This window comes from Dermacentor variabilis, unplaced genomic scaffold (assembly GCF_050947875.1).
Source record: "Dermacentor variabilis isolate Ectoservices unplaced genomic scaffold, ASM5094787v1 scaffold_17, whole genome shotgun sequence".
NCBI classification, from domain to species: domain Eukaryota; kingdom Metazoa; phylum Arthropoda; class Arachnida; order Ixodida; family Ixodidae; genus Dermacentor; species Dermacentor variabilis.
Window position 1 is genome coordinate 1516341 of NW_027460335.1, and position 14021 is coordinate 1530361.

The window sequence follows — 14021 nt, forward strand, 5'->3', positions numbered from 1 at the left end:
TAGCAGGCAGGTACTGTCGAGAATGCCACTTTAATGGTCTGGTGTTACAGCCGTTTGATCACGGACGCCGCAAGTAAGATAGCACCAACACAATAGTTTCAAAGCTAGTAGAAACCAAAGTATATGCGAAGGAATCTGTTCACTGAGTAGCACCATGACCAGCAACACCAGGATCCTATTGATTTGATGCTGCAACATAATGTAAGCAAAACACAAGCAAGCAAAGAAAGAAAGGAAGCACAACTAAAATAATTACAAACATGCATAGAACATTCATGATCAAGGCCGAGAGAGAAACACGCGATGTACACAACAGGGATGTGGCTCGACAGCTTCACCAGGCCATGACATGTTTGCAACTAACCTGTACCCACACCCGAGCAACCGAAGGCTGCGAGCCTTTGGCTACTCGGATGCTAGCGCAAGCAGTGGCCCAGTGAGAAGCCGCAGAACACCGACACCATTAGGAATTCGAGGAACGGGGGAGCCCGAGTAATCTCTTACAGCAGCTATCGCGTCCTAGCGCCGTGCTGTCACAATAACAAGGGATGTCTTTCGAATCCCTAAATATGCCACGCAATATTGCTATATTAACATATTACTGCAGGCTGCTGGGATTCGTGGGCGCTGCAGCCTCAGCTAAAGCTTGAAAAATTTTACTAATGGTGGCATTATGCTTTTCGCTCGGTATACTATCAAACATGTACCCGAAATCTAGTAGCAACCTTTTGTTTCTAGACAGTTCGTGTACATGTTTGTGAGGACATGCAGATAAATTGTCTCGAGCGGTAACTTGTGAAGCGCAGTATGCTATCAGGACTTCCGCTGTGTTTGCTGGTAACTGCCTCTGCAGCATTTTGCAATACGGGGGGTGGGGGGGGGGTCCTCTCTGGAATAACGCGGTCTGCACGCTGGCCGTCAGTCCACAGTCGTTTACTATTCGAACCTGTGCTTTGTGAGGCAGCCTGTGGAAAGAAAAATGATTTCAAAAAGTTATGCTAGCGAATCATATGCGGCGTTACCGTAACCAATTACAACATATTTTATAAACACTGGCTTGCCGTTTCAGGAGAGGTGGACGGGGAATCCTGTAACTGCTCATTCACACCATCTAGGTCTTGAATTAGGTCATTAGAAAGTTCTCCAGGAATGCGACCCCCTTGTACAGGCGTAAATTGTCAGTCAAATCGCCAGTGATGACTTTGGCACTGCATGGGTCCTCAGAGTGCTCCCCTGAGATGGACATGAGGATAGCTGCATAGCGCAATTGCAGTTTCACAGAATGTTATGTCCCAGTCCGAAAATGCAAGGACCATGAGTAACGTGAGTAATAGGAAATACATCATGCAACAGTCACTTACTCTTTGCAGTCACCTTGGCATTTGCAGTCGCCTCTGCTACACCTGTAGCACGGGAAGCCGCAATCAACTTCTTATAATGAGCCCTCCTGCACAAAAAGGAATTGCATTTTTACCAGGTGCGCAAGATATTTAAGAAATTGTACGAATTCCAAATGCATGCACACAGGGTCACTTACCTGCGACCAACCACGAGTCTCCTTAGAAATGCGAGCATTTCAAAAAATATCCATGGCTTCGTTTATGTTGCTGGCGCACTGCTTTTCGTTTTTTCAATTGTGTTAACCTCTTTGGTGAATTTCTCGCGTAAATACTGCCACTTTTCCTTGCACTGTACATCTGCAATGACAAAGAGCAACCACAGCTTGTAGAGTGATTTCTGCAACTGAAATCTAGATTTCGTACGTGTAGTACAATATGTGCGCACGCCCCCTCCCCCCATCCCGGAAACACGCTACAAAAAAAACTAAACTAAAGATAACTAAATAAACAACTAGTGCCGCCGCATGGTTACTTCAAGATACATTGGCATGAGGGGCTGTACTACAAGGACAGACTGCATGCATGACCCCCTAGGCCGCGTCTGGTTGCGCGACGGCACGTTAATGACGTTACGACACAACAGGGTATACTCGAGTAGCGTAAGTAAGAGCGCGAACTTCGAATGACCCGATTTGTGCCAGGCATCATTACGTCGGCCGGCTGCGAAAACCAATTCTGCACGTCGTCTATTTTCAAGCAAGCACATGTCAATCGGTGCAATAATAAATAATCATGCAAGTGTTCCGTGACAATTTGCTTTTCGTGCAACCATACCTCGATGACTGGGATCGCACACGCATACTTCACGTGCAAGTGCACGTGTGCGAAGGCCCACCATGCACAGGCTACGCGGAAGGCGAACACGAACGCGTGCTTATGTTATAATTAAATTGCACTCATCACTGGAAACAATACAAAGACATGCACACGTCTCAGATTTCGTTGCTTACCAGTGAAGCCAAATTCCTTGCTGATGGCTTCCCACGTGAGTGACAGCTTGAATTGATATTTGTAATCAGCATGCGTCAAATCATACAAGTGCGGATGCGACCGCACTAAGCTAATTAATTCTTCCACTTGATCGTTGGTCCACGCCGTTTGCGAGCTTTGCAAAGTGTGCGTCGAAGATTCCGACAAGCAGTCCGACCATGGTGCTGCCCTCCATCATCCCCAGCATAAGCAGAAAGACGATGAGATCGATATATTTCTCGATACCTGTAATTATATACCATCACTGGAAAGGAAGAAATGTAGGGAGGGGCACCTGTACCTCCCCCACTGTCAAAAGTGCTTATACTTATCGCTTATCAGCGCTTATACTCGGACTCGCAATCCAAAGACAATAGAAACCTATAGTTCCGCAGGAAAAGCGATGTGGAACTATGTATGGTGATTATGAAGGAGGAAAGAGACGCTTAAATTCTGCAGCCCATCAGGGAGCTCCGCGCAGTGTCATAGGGGAGAGGAGGAGTAGGAGGTAAAGAGGAAAGAGGTGTGAGATGGTTCATGGGGCTCGTCCGCACATGGCAGCAGAAGAGGAAGGGGTCGGCAGGGATAGCTGTGCTCAGTGGTATGCTGCTATCCCACTCGCCTCCATGAACTCCACAAGGCTGTGTAGTGCAGGGAGATGGTAGCGGGGTAGGAACAGCAGGTCAGAGAGTGAGCAAGCAGGAAGAACCTGCAGTCTATAGGCTCGGGTAACCCTCAAACCTTCCTGTGCTAGAGCTGGGCAGGCGCACAGGAGGTTTTCGAGGGTCTCGGGATCGTCGCATCGTCGGCAGGAGGGTGAGGTCCGTCGGCCTTTGGCCTGAAGTCTAGCTGCTATCCATATGCAGCCAGTCCGCAGTCGCAGCAGGGTGGCGCTATCTCGCCTGGTGAGGCGAGACTCGGGGAGCAGCTTGGGTACCTTGCCTTTAGCCACCCTCCGGTCTGGGTGAATTGCCAGTAGCAGCTGCTTCAAAAGTGGCCTCGAATAGTCTGAGGCCGCCACTGTTCGAGTGAGTGTGACTGCTGAGTGGTGGGCTGCTTTGGCGAAGTTGTCCGCTTCCTCGTTACCAGCTATGTCCACATGGGAGGGCAGCCAATGAAAGGAGACGGACACTCCGGAGGAGGCGAGCGCCGAGAACTTCGCGGCCAGGAGGGTCCCCGTCATTCCAGCTCTATGGCAATTGGTGAGGGACTGTAGCGCCGGGAGATACGATCCCTCCGATGCTATTCACAGCGTGTTTACAGGAGGTATTTAGAGACCTGGATTGGGAAGAACTTGGGATAAGAGTTAATGGAGAATACCTTAGTAACTTGCTATTCGCTGATGATATTGCCTTGCTTATTAACTCAGGGGACCAACTGCAATGCATGCTCACTGACCTGGAGAGGCAAAGCCGAAGGGTGGGTCTAAAATTAATCTGCAGAAAACTAAAGTAATGTTTAACAGTCTCGGAAGGGAACAGCAGTTTACAATAGGTAGTGAGGCACTGGATGTGGTAAGGGAATACATCTATTTAGGACAGGTAGTGACTGCGGATCAGGATCATGAGACTGAAATGATATGAAGAATAAGAATGGGCTGGGGTGCGTTTGGCAGGCATTCTCAGATCATGAACAGCAGGTTGCCATTATCCCTCAAGAGAAACGTTTATAACAGCTGTGTCTTACCAGTACTCACGTACGGGGCAGAAACCTGGAGGCTTACGAAAAGGGTTCTACTTAAATTGAGGACGACGCAATGAGCTATGGAAAGAAGAATGATAGGTGTAACGTTAAGGGATAAGAAAAGAGCAAATTGGGTGAAGGAACAAACGCGAGTTAATGATATCTTAGTTGAAATCAAGAAAAAAAAATGGGGCATGGGCAGGACACGTATTGAGGAGGGAAGATAACCGATGGTCATTAAGAGTTACGGAATGGATTCCAAGGGAAGGAAAGCGTAGCAGAGGGTGGCAGAAAGTTAGGTGGGCGGATGAGATTAAGAAGCTTGCAGGGACAACATGGCCACAATTAGCACATCACCGGGGTAGTTGGAGAAGTATGGGAGAGGCCTTTGCCCTGCAGTGGGCGTAACCAGGGTGATGATGATGATGATGACCAATATACATGTGTTAAGCTGCTAAATGCAGCTTCCTGCAAAGGCTTTTGCACAGAACACGCAGGGAGTAAACACAGTGCAAGATTGTGCGTCGTTTGAAATGTTTATTGCATATTTGGACTTGTACGCTGCAGTCCAATTAATGTATTCTTGCATTTCCGACTGTCTGCAATGACTGCAGTGGAGTCACCGTAAATAGTGTAAATCATCATCATCATCATCAACCTGGTTACGCCCACTGCAGGGCAAAGGCCTCTCCCATACTTCTAAAACTACCCCGATCATGTAATAATTGTGGCCATGTTGTCCCTGCAAACTTCTTATTCTCATCCAACCACCTAACTTTCTGCAGCACTCTGTTACGCTTCCCTTCCCTTAGAATCCAGTAAGTAACCCTGAATGACCATCGGTTATCTTCCCTCCTCATTACATGTCCTGCCCATGCCCCATTTTTTCTTTCTAGATTTCAACTAAGATATCATTAACTCGCGTTTGTTCCCTCACCCAATCTGCTCTTTTCTTATCCCTTAACGTTACACCTATCATTCTTCTTTCCATAGCTCGTTGCATCGTCCTCAATTTAAGTAGAACCCTTTTCATAAGCCCCCAAGTTTCTGCCCCATAGGTGAGTACTGGTAAGACACAGCTTTTATACAATTTTCTCTTGAGGGATAGTGGCAACCTGCTGTTCATGATTTGAGAAAGCCTGCCAAACGCACGCCCGCCCCTTCTTATTTTTCTGGTTATTTCAGTCTCATGATCCGGATACGTGGTAACTACCTGCCCTAAGTAGATGTATTACCACTTCCAATGCCTCGCTATCTATCGTAAACTGCTGTTCTCTTCCGAGACTGTTAAACATTGCTTTAGTTTTCTGCAGAATAATTTTCAGACCCACCCTTCTGCTCTGTCTCTACAGGTCAGTGAGCATGCATTGCAATTGGTCTCCTGAATTACTAAGCAAGGCAATAACATCAGCGAATCGCAAGTTGCTAAGATATTCTCCATCAACTTTTATCCCCAATTCTTCCCACTCCAGGTCTCTGAATACCTCCCGTAAACTTGCTGTGAATAGCATTGGAGAGGTCGTATCTCTCTGTCTGACGCCTTTCTTTATTAGGATTTTGTTGCTTTTTTATTGAGGACTACGGTGGCTGTGGAGCCGCTATAGATATCGTCCAGTACTTTTACGTATGGCTCATCTACACACTGATTCCGTAATGCCTCCATAACTGCTGAGGTTTCGACTGAATCAAATGCTTTTTCGTAATGAATGAAAGCTATATATAAGGGTTGATTATATTTCGCACATTTCTCAATCCCCTGATTGATAGTGTGAATGTGGTCTATTGTTGAGTAGCCTTTACGGAATCCTGCGTGGTCCTTTGGTTGACAGAAGTCTAAGGTGTTCCTGATTCTATTATTACCTTAGTAAATACTTTGTAGGCAACGGACAGTAAGCTGATCGGTCGATAATTTTTCAAGTCCTTGGCGTCCCCTTTCTTATGGATTATGATTATGTTAGCGTTCTTCCAAGATTACGGTACGTTCGAGGTCATCAGGCATTGTGTATATAGGGTGGCCAGTCTTTCTAGGACAATGTTCCCGCCATCCTTCACAAATCTGTTGTTACCTGATCCTCCCCAGCTGCCTTCCCCCTTTGCATAGCACCCAAGGCGTTCTTTACTTCTTCCGGCGTTACTTGTGGGATTTCAAGTTCCTCTAGACTACTGTCTCTCCCATTATCGTCGTGGGTGTTACTGCTACTGCATAAATCTCTATGGAACTCATGAGCCAATGGAACTATCTCATCCATATTAGTAACGATATTGCCGGCTTTGTCTCTTAACGCATACATCTGATTCTTGCCTATTCGTAGTTGCTTCTTCACTGCTTGTAGGCTTCCTCCGTTCCTGAGAGCAGTGTTCAATTCTATCCATATTATAGTTCCTTATGTCAGCTGTGCTACGCTTGTTGAATAACTTAGAAAATTCTGCCAGTTCTATTCTAGCTGTAGTGTTAGAGGCTTTCATACATTGGCGTTTCTTGATCAGATCTTTCGTCTCCTGTGATAATTCACTGGTATCTCGCCTAACGGAGTTACCACCGACTTCCATTGCACATTCCTTAATGATGCCCATAAGATTGTCGTTGATTGCTTCAAAACTAAGGTCCTCTTCCTGAGTTAAATTCGAATACCTGTTCTGTAGCTTGATCCGGAATTCCTCTAGTTTACCTCTTACCGCTAACTCATTCATTGGCTTTTTATGTACCAGTTTCTTCCGTTCCCTCCTCAAGTCTAGGCTGATTCGAGTTCTTACCATCCTATCGTCACTGCAGCGCACCTTGTCGAGTATGTCGACATCTTGTATGATGCCAGGGTTAGCACAGAGTAGGAAGTCGATTTCGTTTCTAGTCTCACCATTCGGGATCCTCCACGTCCACTTTCGGCCAACCCGCTTGCGGAAAAAGGTATTCATTATACGCATATTATTCTGTTCTGCAAACTCTACTAATAACTCTCCCCTGCTATTCCTAGAGCCTATGCCATATTCCCTCACTGACTTGTCCCCAGCCTGTTTCTTGCCTACCCTGGCATTGAAGTCGCCCATCAGTACAGTGCATTTTGTTTTTACTTTACCCATCGCCGAATCCACGTCTTCATAAGAGCTTTCGACTTCCTGGTCATCATGACTGGATGTATGGGCGTAGACCTGTACTACTTTCAATTTGTACCTCTTATCAAATTTCACAAGACCTGCCACCCTCTCGTTAATGTATTATTATTAAAGAATTCCTGTATGTTACCAGCTATATCCTTATGAATCAGGAATCCGGCTCCCAGTTCTCGTCTCTCCGCTAAGCCCCGGTAGCACAGTACGTGCCCGCTTTTTAGCACTGTATATGCTTCTTTTGTCCTCCTAACCTCACTGAGCCCTATTATATCCAATTTACTGCCCTCTAATTCCTCCAATATCAATGCTAGACTCGCCTCACTAGATAACGTCCTAAAGTTAAACGTTGCCAGGTTCAGATAGGCCGCCATGAATATTGGTAAAATGCATCTAATAATGCAGTCCTTGTTTGCAGAAATCCCGGGCTTGATATTAGTAATGACAACAACCACATGCGTCATGTCACCAATATACCCAGTCAATTCATGCGGAATTCTGCTAGTTAAAATTTGAAATAACTTCAGTCGAGATATCATATGTTCTACATGGATGCGCACTAATGCGGTTTCCTAAGGAGCATCGAAATCCGACTCTGTAAACTAAGGACTTGTTGTAAAAGGTGGCATCCCTAGAGTTCCCTTCTGTGCACCAGCCCGTGTCAGTGCCTCAAAAGCCTTTGTCAGCCAGTATTACAATACCAGGCTCAAGAAGCGACAATAATTTGCCCTCCGTAGTGATTGCGCCATCTGTCGCCCTGCCTCGAAAGCCCTCTGATATGAACGTTATCAACCCATTTGGAGTTATACCAATCAGATATTTCAATGTACATGTCCCTTTGTAGTTGGAAAACCATAGGTTACGTTTCTCAGTGTCTGGTGGCATTTCTGTTTGGAGTTCTGCGTGGTCAATAATGACTCTGCACATAGGGTAGGGCTCGATAAAGCTAGCTTTCGCAGTCAACCGTGATGTCCAGAATATCCAGGTTTTTGTAGCTGACTTGAGGTTGGCGAGAATGGATTTGAAATTGCGAGAAGCTGTCGTGCTGTTAACAGAAAATAATGTAGCTTGAAAGGAAAAGGGAAGGCCATGTTTTAACTTAATAAAAAAAAAGCTTGCCCTCAAGTGAAAGCTGATTAACTCCTTCCGTTGAGCCCGGAAAGACACTAAGCAGGAGGGCTGTAATTTGAAAAGACACAGCTGTTAATGACTCCAGTGCAGATTCATCGTTACACAATGATTTAAACCCACCAAAGTAGGGCTGCTTATGCGCCGGTCCAACAATCTTTTCACAAAAATAAATAGTGCGCACAGTTCCTTGGTCCGCTGTCGATAATGTCTTGTGGGATACAAAACAGCTTGCAGTGCCATTAGACGTCATTGAGAGAAAGATAAGCTCTCCGGTTAAATACCCCGGTTGATCTCCAGTCATTGTGGAGGCCTGCATTACAGAAAGGCTCAAAAACATAGTAGATACAGATTCTCATTTTCCTGAAATTTCAATTTTTCTAATCTACTTCAGTGTAATATAAAACAATATACGTCACACTGCAAAGCTGTCATTTCAATAGCTTCGTCTGTGCAGCAATTAATGGTAGTGGCCGTTGATTCTGGGTGTTATGGAGGATCTTGTCACATTCCTCTAACTTTTTCTTTTTCCTTTCCATTTGCCTACAAGCAGCATGCACCAGTAAAAATGACAATCACTCTCCACAGCTTGCCTTTAATTTCTATGCTTTTAACCTTTCTGTGGTTTAAATGGACTCATGTGTACCTTTCAAATCGTCTGCATGGTCCAGGTGCTTTCTTCTTATAAACTGAAGGGAAAATGCTCGGATGATATGATGGCTGACACACTTCATTGGCCTACGAAATGCTTACTGCATATCCTTGAGTTCTTCGATGATCCTAGAAGTCGTTCCCGGAGGGTTTGTAAAAAAAATGGAATAAAGGATGAGAACAGTGTATTGCAAGCAGAGGGGCTACTTTGAGGGGGACATAGTTTAAGATGTACAACAATCAATAAAGACGCTATAGCAAAATTTCGGTTTCTTTTGGAACACATCTCGTACAATAAAGGTAGCCAAACAGTCATTTGCACACACAGGAGCTGTGTGTGCAAATGACTTTATAAAATTTTGGCAAAAATAACGCTTACACCCTTGTTTGCATTGTTTCTTACAAGCAGAGTAGCATGACGAAAAATGGCCACGTGCTCTCCGACGATTAAACATCCTCTTGGCTTGCGCCACTCCTGTGCACATCCTACTGGGCAAAGAAGAAGCACCGAAACTGGTCCCGTAGCGAGTTTCATCGCTTCTGGAGAAGTTCAACTCCTTCTGCACGAATGTCAAACACAAGAATGTATAGTAACAGTGCCGACATAAGCAGAGCATCACAATCCACCAGTCAACTCACCTTCAATGCCCCCACCAACAGGCGTGATAGCGGCCGCAACTTCTCGCCATAGAGCCTCCTTAACGTATTTGTTTTTGTGTTGTCGGTGCCGGGCCATCTATAAAGCTGGCCGCTACTCAACAGCAGTGATCAGCAACTAGGTGTCGGCGATCATTCCAGCCATCTGTTCCTCGGACACACAAAGCACGAAAGGCCAACAGCAAACACGGTAATCGCAACAGCAAATAGCATGGCCCGTAGTAAGCGTTCAGGAAGTGTCGTCATGTACGATGGAGGCTTCCGGTGCGGTTGCGCCTTCCGCGCAGTTTCACAAGGCCGAAACCGTCGATATGTTGGTTATCGACGGCCACTGGTTTCTATAAGTGCTACCCCATTTATTCTTAGTGTACCCTTTTTCACGGATATAATTCTCTGGTTAAGTTCTTGCACACATGCAACTGATGCCTGAAAGCTGAGCAAAGTTCAAACGCAGCTGCATCGAAGTGCCACTTGTAGATCGCGTGGCATCACAAGCAAACCGTTTCTCCACGAATTTAAAGACGTTTTAACGTCGTAAAATGCAGAAATTGGAAAAAATACACAACTCATGTGGTCATATATCCCCAAGATGTGCCGGAGAGTGCGACGGCTGCCTTCCTCAAAGGTGACGAGGGATTTCGTACGTGACAGCAAGCACGCCAAGGTTCACCGCGCTTATGCAAGCACCGCGCAAACTACATTTCAAATCGCTGTAATGCCAAACTTGATAATTAATTCATTTCCTTCAACAGAGTTTCTCAGCTGGCCTGGTTCACTCGCCGGACATCAAATCGACGGCTGCGCTAGGCCTACGCTGAACGTAAACATCTGCGGTAGGCCAGTGCTGATTATGCAGTCTTCAAAGTTCGGAAGCCTGTTTGTATTCGTTTCGAGCACAACAAAATACACAATACACCAAGCATAGATGTTGCGGCAACCGCGATTTGGTTGGCTGTTTTATCAGGCGATCGCACTGAGGCCGGCGGAACCCAGTAGGCAGATTGGATTAGTCGGCGTCGTTTGAAGTCGCTTGCGATCTACGTCGCAATGCCACAACCCACGGTCGTCGGTCGTGTCGCTGTCGGCCTACTATTAAAACACTGTCTTTCAGTAACACTGTCGCTCGCGCCATGCGTCCAAAGAACTCGGACAATCTTTTCTGCCGGCGCCTTCGAATCGGCGGTCATCATAGGAATAGCAGTCGGAGGCTTCGCAGCCTCTGACTGGTTGACACCTGCGACGCGTCGCAGCCTCTCATTGGAGCACGGCGGCAAAGCTTCGCCTCGCGACGGCGAACTTCTACCATGGCCAGTCGACATAATCGCTGCGCGTCGTCCCGCTTCGCCCTGTTCCCGTCCGACGCTTTTGATGCTTCGACGCATGCCAAAGCTTTCCGCCGCGTGCCAATGGTTTGGGCTTCACAGATTTTCACTCATACGGAACCTCACGGCGATAGCGACGCAGACGGCAGAATTGCGCCTGGAGTGTCCATATAATTGCTATCGGAATGAAGGCTTAAGACGAGCTCAATGGGCCACTTTCTGTGAGACCTTATCGGTGTTTACTCCCATTGCTAGGATATGGGGAGTGATCAACAGCCTATCCGGAAAGGTTCGACAATACTGGCCATTCGAAGCGCTTGCAATAAAGCAAAGAAAATATTTACACACCCTTGCAGAAGATTTGGCACATGTATACTCGTCTTTCAGACCAGCAGGAGTGGAGAACCCTCCGTCATCTCAGACATTGGATATGATGGATACGGCGTCAACTTTTCGTGAGTTGAATTTGATGTTTAGCAAATTAAGAAGACGCTGTGCTGTGGTTCCCAATTTGATCCGCAATCATATGATGAGAAATCGGCTATAAGAGCGAAGACGAGCCTTTCTGTAGATGTTTAATTGGGGTTTGAGCAAAGGATAGATCCGAGAAGCGCGGAAAACAGCGTGGGTTGTGCCAGTGCTCAAGTCCCGAAACCATGTTGCGAACCTTGCCTCATATCGGCCAGTATCGCTAACATCATGCGCATCAATGTTTATCGAATAACATATTAGTACGAAATTAACATGGTATCTTGAGCAAGGAAGTAGACTGCCATCGTGTATGATCAGATTTCGTACAGAGTTTATTGCCCAAGACAGTTTCTTGTACATGCTAAGCCACATCGATCACGATCGTCTCGATCACTTTTCGACATTATGGAAGTTGCCCATCTTTATGGAAGTTGCCAAGCCATACGACTGTGCTTTATGCAGGTGTCATAAACGGACTCGAAGCCATGGGTGTCTCTGAAAATGCTCTTCGATTCGTCTAGGTGTTTCTAAAACACAGACGTGTCCAGGATAAGCGCAGAAATATAACGAGTGAAAAGCGACGCATTTGCGTTGGCCTCCCACGAGGAGCAGTCCAATCTCTCGCTTTTTATCGTTGACATGGCCAGCTTCCCAGAAGCACTGAAGGTAGGTTGAACTGCAGTTAAAATGATCATCTACGTAGATGACATCTGTATTTCGATCTCGGGGCACCAACACAAACGCGACGCTTGACCTCATATTTTATCAGCGTGGAAATCTGCTTCATGCCTTTCCCGAGAGTGAGGCAGAAATAAACACACCTAGCGATGAATATTAGCGTCCATCCAATTCAACGTGCAACTAGTCATCATCATCATCATCATCAGCCTGGTTACGCCCACTGCAGGGCAAAGACCTCTCCCATACTTCTCCAACTACCCCGGTCATGTACTAATTGTGGCCATGCCGTCCCTGCAAACTTCATAATCTCATCCGCCCACCTAACTTTCTGCCGCCCCCTGCTACGCTTCCCTTCCCTTGGAATCCAGTCCGTAACCCTTAATGACCATCGGTTATCTTCCCTCCTCAATACATGTCCTGCCCATGCCCATTTCTTTTTCTTGATTTCCACTAAGATGTCATTAACTCGCGTTTGTTCCCTCACCCAATCTGCTCTTTTCTTATCCCTTAACGTTACACCTATCATTCTTCGTTCCATAGCTCGTTGCGTCGTCCTTAATTTGAGTAGAACCCTTTTCGTAAGCCTCCAGGTTTCTGCCCCATAGGTGAGTACTGGTAAGACAGCTATTAGACACTTTTCTCTTGAGGGATAATGGCAACCTGCTGTTCATGATCTGAGAATGCCTGCCCAACGCACCCCAGCCCATTCTTATCCTTCTGATTATTTCTGTCTCATGATCCGGATCCGCCGTCACTACCTGCCCTAAGTAGATGTATTCCCTTACCACTTCCAGTGCCTCGCTACCTATTGTAAATTGCTGTTCTCTTCCGAGACTGTTAAACATTACTTTAGTTTTCTGCAGGTTAATTTTTAGACCCACTCTTCTGCTTTGCCTCTCCAGGTCAGTGAGCATGCATTGCAATTGGTCTCCGGAGTTACTAAGCAAGGCAATATCATCAGCGAATCGCAAGTTACTAAGGTATTCTCCATTAACTTTTATCCCCAATTCTTCCCAATCGAGGTTTATGAATACCTCCTGTAAACAGGCTGTGAATAGCATTGGAGAGATCGTATCTCCCTGCCTGACGCCTTTCTTTATTGGAATTTTGCTGCTTTCTTTATGGAGGACTACGGTGGCTGTGGAGCCGCTATAGATATCCTTCAGTATTTTTACATACGGCTCGTCTACACCCTGATTCCGCAATGCCTCCATGACTGCTGAGGTTTCGACAGAATCAAACTCTTTCTCGTAATCAATGAAAGCTATATATAAGGGTTGGTTATATTCCGCACATTTCTCTATCACCTGATTGATAGTGTGAATATGGTCTATGGTTGAGTAGCCTTTACGGAATCCTGCCTGGTCCTTTGGTTGACAGAAGTCTAAGGTGTTCCTGATTCTATTTGCGATTACCTTAGTAAATACTTTGTAGGCAACGGACAGTAAGCTGATCGGTCTATAATTTTTCAAGTCTTTGGCATCCCCTTTCTTATGGATTAGGATTATGTTAGCGTTCTTCCAAGATTCCGGTACGCTCGAGGTCATGAGGCATTGCGTATACAGGGTGGCCAGTTTCTCTAGAACAACCTGCCCACCATCCTTCAACAAATCTGCTGTTACCTGATCCTCCCCAGCTGCCTTCCCCCTTTGCATATCTCCAAAGGCTTTCTTTACTTCTTCCGGCGTTACCTGTGGGATTTCGAATTCCTCTAGACGATTTTCTCTTTCATTATCGTTGTGGGTGCCACTGGTACTGTATAAATCTCTATAGAATTCCTCAGCCACTTGAACTATGTCATCCATATTAGTAATGATATTGCCGGCTTTGTCTCTTAACGCATACATCTGATTCTTGCCAATTCCTAGTTTCTTCTTCACTGTTTTTAAGCTTCCTCCGTTCCTGAGAGCATGTTCAATTCTATCCATATTATACTTCCTTATGTCAGCTGTCT

General features: G+C 46.0%; 1 pseudogene; it reads right to left on the reverse strand.

Annotated features, from left to right (window-relative positions):
* Positions 1-3548: 3548 nt before the first annotated feature.
* LOC142568166 (uncharacterized) lies at positions 3549-8589 on the reverse strand (annotated as a pseudogene).
* Between the last annotated feature and the right edge of the window lie 5432 nt (positions 8590-14021).